The sequence below is a fragment of the Phyllobates terribilis genome, unplaced genomic scaffold (genome assembly GCF_046119375.1).
Source record: "Phyllobates terribilis strain yellow unplaced genomic scaffold, ASM4611937v1 Scaffold_852__1_contigs__length_604992, whole genome shotgun sequence".
NCBI classification, from domain to species: domain Eukaryota; kingdom Metazoa; phylum Chordata; class Amphibia; order Anura; family Dendrobatidae; genus Phyllobates; species Phyllobates terribilis.
The window spans coordinates 117,632-128,677 of record NW_027363612.1 but is presented as its reverse complement, the minus strand read 5'-3'; positions in this window follow the sequence as shown (position 1 = coordinate 128,677).

The following is an 11,046-nucleotide window of genomic DNA, read 5'->3' as shown; positions in this document are numbered from 1 at the left end:
GTCGGCTGCAGAAGAAGCTTCAGGGAGGCCTGCAGCGGTCACGGCCGCCGGAGCGTTACTCACCAGCAGGTGAGGTTCGGAGCAGGAGAAGCTCCAGGAGCCCCCTCGGGGACCTCTGCAGCCAGGGGAGCAGCGCGTGCCTGAGGCTCCTTCTCCGATCCCCAGGAGGAATCCTCGCCGGAGCCGCAGCCTACCAGAAGTGGGCGTGCCTGCGCTGCGGCCCTCTTCCGGTTTGCGGCCTAAAAGGCCCCCGAGCAGCGCGGCGGTGACCCCCGGTGACAAGCCAGCCATGGGTTATACCTGGCAAGATGGCGGGATGAGGAGTCCTCCCACGGTCTGCGGATGAGGGCGGGACCAGCGTCCAGTGTACTGCGGGGGAGGAGTTGCTGTCTGCAGCGGTGGCCCCGATGTCATGCTGGGGTCGACCCCGGCGGGGGAGGGAGCGTGAAGGGCCTTCCCACAGTCGGCAGGGAGGAGCACGGCTTGCAGGGCGGAGGTGCAGCAGAGCCATGAGGAACACTGGCGCAGCAGCAGGTGGTCAAGAAAGGGGACGGATGAGAGATGAGCGGCCCTCCTGCAGGCGGCAGGGTGGGTCTGTGGATGGGAGGATCTGGGGTCCAGGAGTGCCACGGGAGATTGCGGGGGCAGGCTGTCCTGCGGGGCCCTTTTAAGATCATCGGGCAGGAAGCGGCCGGCAGATGTGCGGGACCTTAGGGAGCTATCTTTGGATCCGGAGCGGCAGCGTCGTCAGGCAGCTCCTTCTGCGCCTTTATCAAGACCTGACAACGTTGAAAACATGGAGAAAAGCTGAGAGGAGGGCGAGATTTCATAGGGACCGTCAGAACATGAGCAAGTTCCGTCAGGAGATGTCGCGGCCGGTCAGAGGATCTCTCTGAGGCAGCCTGATGAGGAGACTACCCTTGTTCATAATTTAACTGATGTGGGTGGTGCTCGGGGTGTGTTGGGGGTTAGTAATTCAGAGGGTGTTATAGGGAATATTCAAGGGGCAATTGGTGGGTGCATTATCTATGGGGTCAATTATTAAGTGTATTGCAGGGCTTGGCGTCACAGGGGGCAAGTGATGTGAGGTCGCCGGCAGTGGCGTGAGTGGCTTCCGGAGGTTCAGGAGCAGGATCTGGGCAGGCGGGAGTGCGCCTGCAGGGTGGTGGCTCGGTGTTATCACAGGAAAAGAGTAATACTGAGAAAGAAAAGGAGGATGAGGTGGTTCGGTTGGATAATTGAAGTGTATGTGGCACCCCAGGAGTCCGGGTGCCACAGTGGCATTGCCTCCCTCACAAGGGGTGATGCCATGCCTCGAAGCAAGGAGGGGTCCCCTAATCAGGTTTTGCTAGCATGCAACACTTTCCTGGCTCCAGACCAGCAAGGGGAGCTCCTCCCCTTAGCAACTGGGATCTGCAGGCGGGGTTAGTTTGAGGAAAGAAGAAAGGAGTTGAAGTCAGGACGTCGATGAGGAAAGACCTAGGGAGTGGAGCTGCATGGCAGTTCACCCCAGAGGAAGCGCAGAAGAACTGGACACCGGAGTCCGAGGTTGTGGGGCACTGAAAGCCCAGCAGCAGAAACCGGAGGGCAGGAGACAGCCAGCGGATCTTCAGTGTCTATAAAGAAAGGTTTTTGTTGGCAGTTCAACTAGGGGCAATGTAAGTTTGGGGGCACATGCAAGTTTAAGCACGAGTGTTTTGGATGTAGGGGAAGTCAGGGGCTCAGTAAGTGCTTTAAACGAGCAAAAGGCAAAAGAGGTGAGGGTTCTGGAAAGAGGGAGGACTCCCGTGAAGGTCGAGGCGATGCTTCCATTTTTAAATAGATATCCAGATATGGAGGCGGCTAGGTTAATTGAGCTGGGTTTTTCTGAGGGTTTCAGGATTCCGTTTGATCCTGGAGCGCCAAAATTTAGGCCGGGAAATTTGAAATCGGCAGGGGAACACCCGGAGGTGGTGATGGAAACGCTGTATAATGAAGTGGCTTTGGGGAGCACGGCGGGACCGTTTCTGGATCCGCCTTGGCCAGAATTGAGAATTTCCCCTTTGAATGTTGTACCCAAGCTGGTACCAAATAAGTTTTGGCTTATTCATCACTTATCTTCTCTAGAAGAGGACTCCGTGAATGGCATCCCGGTAGAGTTATCGTTTGATAAGTCATTAGGGTTGGTAAGGGCAGCAGGGCAAGCTGCGTTGGTGGTGACTCGCCCCCTGGGCCGTGGGGTACTCTGTAGTGGGGCAGGTCGGTGCTGGGGGTGTCACAGTGGCAGTGACCCGGTCCGTGACCCAGGGCGGTTAATAAAAGGGATTAAAGAAAAGGGAATATAGTTTTTATATAATGTTCGTGACGACACCTGTGATATGCTGCTATATGGGGCCGCCGCTGCGGTGCAGATCCTCTGGAACTGATGATGACACAGCAGAGTTGGTTCAGCTCTCCACAGGGAGAGCTTAGCTCCAGGGCAGTAAGTAGTGATACTATAGGGCGGATGTGGTTGGTGCGGTGTAGTGCAGGTGATGGCGCAGATAATAATTCTAGGACACAGTGGGGTGTAGTCTTCAAGGTTTACTCACAGTTGTTGAACTCCAGGTTACCAGGACCAGGGTAACCTCCCACACCGTCCTGTGTTTACCAAGGCAGGGGTTCAGCAATCTCCCAGGTGCCTCAGGAGTACATAACGGGACCCCAGTCTGTGTGCCTTACTCGGTCGTCTTCCTGCGCTGGCTCTCACCCTCCTGCCCTGCGCCAGTGTCCCAAGCCGGTAACCTCGGATTTTGGCGGGTAACCTGCAGTCCCCTGAATCCTATGTGGCTACCTTTTTAGCGATGTAGTTGTGGTTGTGAGCAGCTGCACCCTGAAAGTACAGAAGCATCCGGTTTCTAGCTGAGCCTTGTAGTTCTCCACTAGTTAGGGGCCGGTCCTCTTTGCGGCCTGATACCTCCACGTTCCTGCAGATTCGGGCGCATTGGTGGCTTCCGCACTTGCCGTGCCCCTGGGATCCCCTCACTCCTGGAGCCTTCCTCTGCTCCCTTCCTCTTCAGCCAGTCCTCCTGGGCCTCTCTGTCTAGGCTCTCTTCTCTGAGCAGAGCTCCTGCTTCCACCACTCTCTCCTCAGACTGAACACTGACTGACTGGACTCTCTCTCTCAAGATGGCTCCCCTTTTTATACACCTACTGAAGTGCTCCCCTAGCTGCTTCCTCCACCCTCACCCAATACTTGGTTCCCCCTCAGTCGGTTCCACCGCACTTCCAACAGGGACAGGGCTCAGCATAAGGCAGTGCATCTTGCCCCGCCTGCTGGCCTGGAAGGGTGTAGTGTTGGATGCAAGTGGGTGGGTCCCGGGCAGTACTCCATCCTTACCTGAGAGTGAGATACCACACCTCTGGGTGAGATGCAGTACCTCTGTGGCGACTGACCCCGCAGGGGCGCCACAATGGCAAAATCGGATATTGAGGCGGCTTTTCGCTTGCTTCCAGTGCATCTGGACACTCTTCATCTGTTAGGCTGCATGTGGGATGAAAACATTTTTGTAGATCGTTGTTTGCCCATGGGCTGCTCTATATCATGCTCATACTTTGAGGTTTTTAGTTTATTTGTTGAATGGGTGGTTCGGGACATGTCCGGGGTCTCTTCAATAATTCACTACCTGAATGATTTCTTTTGTGTTGGGCCTTCTGGCTTGTTAGTGTGTTCAGTTTTGTGGGTAACTTTAAAGAAGGTGACGGTGTTGTTTGGGATCCCATTAGCCGCAGACAAGACGGAGGGCCCTGCTACGGTGATGTGTTTTTTGGGTATAGAAATTGACAGTGTGGCGATGGAGTGTAGGCTTCCTAAAGGAAAGTTGATGGATTTGCGGCTGGCGGAAGCGGCGGTGCGACGCGTCAAGAAAATAAGGTTGAAGGTAGTACGGTCATTGTTGGGCAAGCTTAATTTTGCTTGCAGGATAATGCCGATGGTCAGGGTGTTTTCCAGGTGATTATCGGAGGCGTTGGCAGGAAAATCATCGTCGCATCATTTTTTCGCGTTACTCAGGAGATCAAGGCGGATCTGGAGGTTTGGGACTCTTTTCTGGCGAAATATAATGGTTGCACGCTGTGGATGGACAAAGTGGTGTCCAATGATAGTATATCTTGACTTCAGCAAAGCATTTGACAAAGTATCTCACACCGTCCTTATTGAAAAAATGACCAAGTATGCAATGGACCAGGCAACTGTTAGGTGGATTCATAACTGGCTTAGTGATCGGACTCAAAGGGTGGTTGTAAATGGCTTCACATCCAGCTGGATGAATGTCTCAAGTGGGGTACCACAGGGCTCCGTCCTGGGACCTGTATTGTTCAACATCTTTATCAATGATTTAGATGAAGGAATTGAGGGTAAACTGATTAAATTTGCTGATGACACAAAGCTAGGAGGGATAGCTAATACTAGAGAAGAGAGAGAGAGGATTCAAAAAGACCTAAATAAACTGGAGCAGTGGGCAGCAACCAACAGAATGGTTTTTAACCGGGAAAAATGCAAAGTACTACATCTGGGCAATAAAAATGAAAAAAGCATATACAGAATGGGAGGAATAGAGCTAAGCAACAGTACATGTGAAAAAGACTTAGGTATACTAATAGGTCATAGACTGAACATGAGTCAACAGTGTGATGCAGCAGCAAAAAAGGCAAATACAATTCTGGGATGTATTAACAGAAGCATACAGTCTAGATCACGTGAAGTCATTATCGGTCTTTACTCCTCTTTGGTCAGACCTCATCTGGAATGCTGTGTACAGTTTTGGGCACCACATTTTAAAAAAGACATAGACAAACTGGAGCAAGTTCAGAGAAGAGCGACCAGAATGGTGACTGGTCTGCAAACCATGTCCTATGAGGAACGGTTGCAGGATTTGGGAATGTTTAGCTTGCAAAAAAGAAGACTGAGAGGAGACTTAATAGCTGTCTACAAATATGTCAAGGGCTGTCACATTGTAGAAGGATCATCTTTATTCTCATTTGCACAAGGAAAGACTAGAAGCAATGGGATGAAACTAAATGGGAGGAGACACAGATTAGATATTAGAAAAAACTTTTTGACAGTTAGGGTGATTAATGAGTGGAACATGCTGCCACGAGAGGTGGTTAGTTCCCCTTCAATGGACGTCTTCAAACAGAGGCTGGACAGACATCTGTCTGAGATGATCTAGTGAATCCTGCTTTGAGCAGGGGGTTGGACCAGATGACCCAGGAGGTCCCTTCCAACTCTACCATTCTATGATTCTATGATATTATTATTATGGACTCTTTTTTTTTTTCCAAAATCATTTTTATTACAGTTTGTCAATGGTACAAAATAGCAAAATAACAAAATAACATCATAAGAGCACAAAATCAAAATCAAACATAAGCCCCCAATATAGATACATCCACAAAATGCAGTACAGCCATCTATCATGTATATCAAATGACTCTAGTAGTGTCCTGAAAGATATCGAATGAAGGTTCCTCCGCTATCACCACAAACAATAAAACCACTTCTATATCTTTAAGATCCCCAGAGTACCATTCAAGTCTTCTAGTAGATACCAGTTGGAATTTTTAAATGGAAGGACCGTACGAACCAACTCGTCCGGGGTCAGATGCAAAATTTTGAAGGCTCTCCACGTATTAAAAAAAATTTCTGTCAAGATATCCTTGTTTCTCTCAGCTTCCATCCTCTCAGTCAATATGTTGTCTTTCAGCATTGTTACTAAGTCTGGGATCTTGGGGCATGCCCCACTCAGCCAGTCCCTTAAAATAAGTTTCTTAGCTGTTATAGCTATAATGTGCAATAATCTAGCTTCTTTTCATCTCCAAATTTTTCCGCCGGGAAGTGTAACAGCCATGTCAAGGGGTCGTGACCTATGTCATTATTATAAATATCTTGTGTTGCCGTAATAACCCGTCTCCAAAAACCCTGAATAGCTGTACAAGTCCACAGGCCATGAATCATATCTGTCTTAGGGGTGTCACATTTTGGGCAACTTTGTAACCTATCAGGTGCTTGTGGTGTTGGTGGTATGGTAAAGCCAAATATCGCTCTATACATGATACGGAATTGCATGTTCCTCCACTTTTCATTAGGTATATACTTTCTCACCAATTCCCAGCCTTTAAGTATTTTGTCCTCCAGATCTTCAGTTTAAATCAATCTCTCCCAACCTTTAAATCTCTTATCAACGCCCTCAAATGAGGTTATGTCTTTCAATCGTTTGTATAAGTAAGAGATTGTAACGCATTCCATCGAGACATCCTTCAGCTGGTTTAAGACATGGAACTGTAGTTGTCCATATTGCATCAACTGCATGGCCGATAGACCGTACTTCTCTAACACTTCCGACCCACGTAACCATCTTTTCTTAGTCACATGTAACAGGTCACCCATCCTCTGAATGCCCCTAACTCTCCATTCCTTGAATAGAATGTTCTCCCTTCCCATTTTAAAGCCGATATGGGCCCAGGGATTCAAATATTTTGAAACCCTCCACGCCAACTTAAATTTCTTTCGGACCGCTTCCAGCACATCGCTGTGTCTCTGTATATCAATGAGTGTTTCAAAGACTGTGGAATGTCAGACCAAGAGGCATGAAGGAGACTAACCGGGTCCCATGGTCTACATAGTTCCACCTCATCTTCATAGTTAGAGTGTTTGCTAGATTTCTTTAGCCAGTCTAGCACATGTCGGGAAAGACAAGCCAAATTATATCCCCTAATATCCGGGAGTCCTAACCACCCCCTGTCTTTGGGAAGCGTCAGGGTATCAGTTCTTATTCTCGCTCTCTTTCCTCTCCATAAGAATCTCGTGAATGCTACATTGAGTCGTTTGATGTCTGTATATCGGAGGAGAAGAGGGATCGTCTGTAGTGGGTACAGCAGTCTCGCTAAACTAATCATCTTTATCAGATGACACCTCCCCAATAGAGACAATGGGAGGTTTTTCCACTCCTCCAACTCTTTCTCTATCTTGGCAATTAACGGGCCAAAGTTCAGAGAATACACAGAGCTCGCAGACCTCCCCAGATAAACCCCTAGATATTTTATGTGGTCACGTCTAACCTTAATACCTCCTATCCGGTCCACCAACCTCTCATGATGGATGTTGCGACCTGACTCACCCAGTCTGAGCAGCTCACATTTAGATTTGTTTAGTTTGAAGCCAGAAAAGGAGCCATAGACTTCAAGCTGTGCAAGCAGGTTGCCCATATCTCTTCCCGGTCTATTTAAAAATAATATTACGTTGTCAGCAAATAAAGCTGATTCAACAGTTCTTTGCCCTACTCGTATTCCTTCAAATGCATCGCCATCATTGAGGAATCGAGAAAAAGGTTCAGTTGCCAGGTTGAAAAGCAAAGGAGACAAGGGACATCCCTGGCGTTTTCCCTTCTCCAAGGGGAAGGCTGCAGACAGAAAGCCCGGGGTGTTCACCTTCGCTCTTGTGTTAAAGTATAGTGTTTTTAGAAAGGTACTAAAGGACCCGAGAAAGCCAAAGGCATCCAAAACCATATCAAGCCATGCCCAACTTACATTGTCAAACGCTTTTTCGTCGTCCAACAATAGTAATGCCGGTGGATCATCCCTGCATAACCTCCCCCTTCCCACCTCATCCAGGATCAATATAGCCTTCCTAATATTACCCACTGCCGACCTTCCCTTTATAAACCCCGATTGTTGGCTCCCGATAAGCCGTGGCATAATTTGTGCCAGACAGTCTGCCATAATCTTGGGCAGAATCTTGAGATTCTGATTGATTAGTGAAATGGGTCTATAACTGGAGGGATCGGTTGCTACCCTTTCTCCTTTCGGGAAAAGTTTAATATATGCCATATTGGTTTGATCAGACAGGCGCTCACCCCTCAAGATCTTATTAAAGTAAGGGACCATGCAGGTGGCAACTTTATCATTAAGCGCTTTATAATATTCCCCAGTGAACCCGTCAGGACCCGGAGCCTTGTGGGAACCCAGGTGTTTTATCGTCTCAAGGACCTCTTCTTGGGTTATTTCTCTATTTAACCCCTCTAGTTCTCCCTCTGCTAAGTTTGGTAATTTTACTTTTTTCAACCAGTCCTCCCTTCCCTCTCTTGGCCCTAGATTGTCTTTGTAGAATTCTGAATAGTATTTTCCGAGTAGATTGTTAATCCCCCTTGGAGTGGATTCTAAAGTACCATCCTTCTTTTTCAAAGATGTTATTGCCGTATGCGGCCTCTTTCCTCTGGCTAAATTGGCTAAAATTTTTCCTGCTATATCCCCGTATCTATATAAATCAACCTCCCATTGGGCTTTCCAAAATAGCTCTTTTTTCTTGGCCCATGCGTCAAATTTTTGTTTAGCTGTCACCCACTGGGATTTCAAGTCCAAAGTTTGTAGATTTTTGAATTGAGTGTACGCCTTCCTGACGGCCTCGCTAGCAGTTTTAAACTGCTCATTGGCCTTACATTTCTGTGTCTTTGTGTAGGCTAGGATTTTACCTCTCATTACGGCCTTACTCGTTTCCCAAAATAACCGTGGATCAGACCTGTGAGCTTCATTGTCTAATGAGAATTCAGTCCACCATTCCCCTAATAATTTGTCAAAATTCCCGTCTCGTCTAAGATATGACGAGAAGCGCCACAGATAATCTGTCCCTCTTGGCGATGAATCTGTCAATTGTAGAGTGACTGGATTGTGGTCTGAAATAGCCATGTCTTCTATGGTCACATCTTCTACTCTATCTATCGGCACCCCCCCCCAGTAAGAACATGTCTATACGTGACCACTAATCATGCGGGTGAGAATAATGTGTGAATTCACCACGATCTAGGGGATGATACATTCTCCACACATCCCCCAAGCATAAGCAGGAAATCAAATTGTGGAGTAGTCCCGACCCCTCCTGGAACTCCTCGTTTTGGGCAACACAGAGTCCATGACGTCCTACCCTTCTTCTATCTTCTAAGCTAGATACTACTGTATTGAAGTCACCCCCAAAATTTTTGTATCCTCTCCATCTTCCAGGACCAACTTTTGAATGTATGTAAAGAAGTCTTTCTGGGCCGAGTTAGGGGCATAAATATTATAGAGACTTAGTCTACCTGACGGACTATCCAGTACCAGGTGTATCAGGCGTCCCCCATCGTCCCTGACCTCAGAGAGGATTTTGTGTTGGAAGGCCCTGTTGACCAGAATTAGCACGCCTGCTTTCCTCCCTTCCGCCCCAGAGCCATATACTGCCCTACCCACATTCTATGCATTCTAAACATTTCATTTTGGGACAAATGAGTTTCCTGTAACATGGCAATATCAGCGTTAAGTCTCTTCAGATGTCGCAATATCATTGATCTTTATTCCGGGGATCTTAATCCTTTAACGTTCCAGGTTATAACCTTAACCATGTTCTTTGTTATATAGTGAGATTAGGTGATAGTACTCTCTAACTGGGTAAGCATAATTTGTGGTATAACAGCACATTATAATTTGAGACGACGTTGCATTAAGTGGATCGCGCTCTGAAAACTCTTTATACAACAACAGTAAAAACCATTCCCATTTCCCCCCCTTGTAAAAATACCCTCCCCCTCCCCTCAACAATTATCCCTCTAAATATTCGACGTAAACGAACTTCCATATACTGACAGGTAACCTCCTTTCTCTCCCGCCCAACGGCTTATGAACAAAGTTTAAAGTGTAGCAACCGTCTTTGCATATACATAGCGCCTCTCCTCAACCCCTGTTCCAATCCTCCAAATGCTCAAGAAGTCATCCAATAGTGTAGAATAGAGTCCACGGAGGAAGGAAAAGAGGGAAAAGATTAAAAAAAAAGGGGAAGAAACCCCAAGAAAAACAGCTTAATGTTACCAGTGAGAGACAGACTTAGCACAAATCTTCACTGTCTTGAATAGGCAAAGGTTCAGAAGCGATTGAGTGCTGACCTCATGTGGGCCCACTGTAGTTTGTGCCCCCCTTTTCTTTCGGGGACAAGGTTTGGACACCTCCTCCCGATGACTAGGGCAAGATTTCACCATGCCGGGGCCCAGGCGATCGGGAGTCTGCATCACGGCAAGGTCCGGAGACCCCGACGGTCTAATTTCATCCGATCTGGGAGATATGTGATTACTTCTATCCGCAGGCTCTCTTTGCGTGAGATGTCTTAGCGCTTCCTGGGGATCACGCTGCACTCTAAGCCTGCCATCAGGGCCTCTATATTTAAGCACTGCAGGGTACAGGAGTTGGAGACGGATGTTCCTCTTGTACATGATGCTACATGCCGGGCTAAAAGCTTTTCTCAACTTGGTAACCGCCACAGAAAAATCTCCAAAAATCAGGATCCTATGCTCTCCAATCAATACTGGACGTCTCATACCCTTAAAGGTGCGCAAGATATTTTCTTTGTCTTTATAATCAAGGTAGCGCACAATCACTTGTCTTGGTCTTGACTGGAGGGAGGTGCGGTTCTTTTCACGCATCTGAGACTCAGAATTGTTGATTTTGCTGGAATCTGGTCTTGTCGCTGGAGGCATGCCAACTCTGTGGGCTCTTTCTACCTTGCATTTGTGCGAAATCCCTAAGGCACGAGAAATTTCAATTTTCAGATGTCATTTAGTGCCCCATTTGGTATAGATTCAGGCAGCCCTATGATTTTCAGGTTGATGCGTCTCGAGCGGTTCTCCAGATCCTCTAGTTTGTCTTTAGTGTAAGCTGACTGTTGGAGAAGATCAGAGACTTGGTTCTCCAGTTGTGACACCCTGTCCTCCGAATCAGATAACCTCTGTTCTAAGGTATGGAGTCTGGATTCATGCTGGTCAGATATGATTTGCAAGCCCAGCAGAGCCTCTTTCATCACCTCTCTGATTGTCTCCCTGAGATCTTCTGCTAGGTAGTGTGATGCTTCCTGTGCCAGCTTTTTATAATCTAGTGGGGGCATAGTGTGACCAGGTGAGGGTACTTCTTCGTCTCCTTCACTACACTCCCCTCCACTGGCTGCCACATCTATGCTACTGTCTGCGCTTACGGAACCCTCCAGCTTCTTCTGCTGTCGTTGTCCCCGCGTTG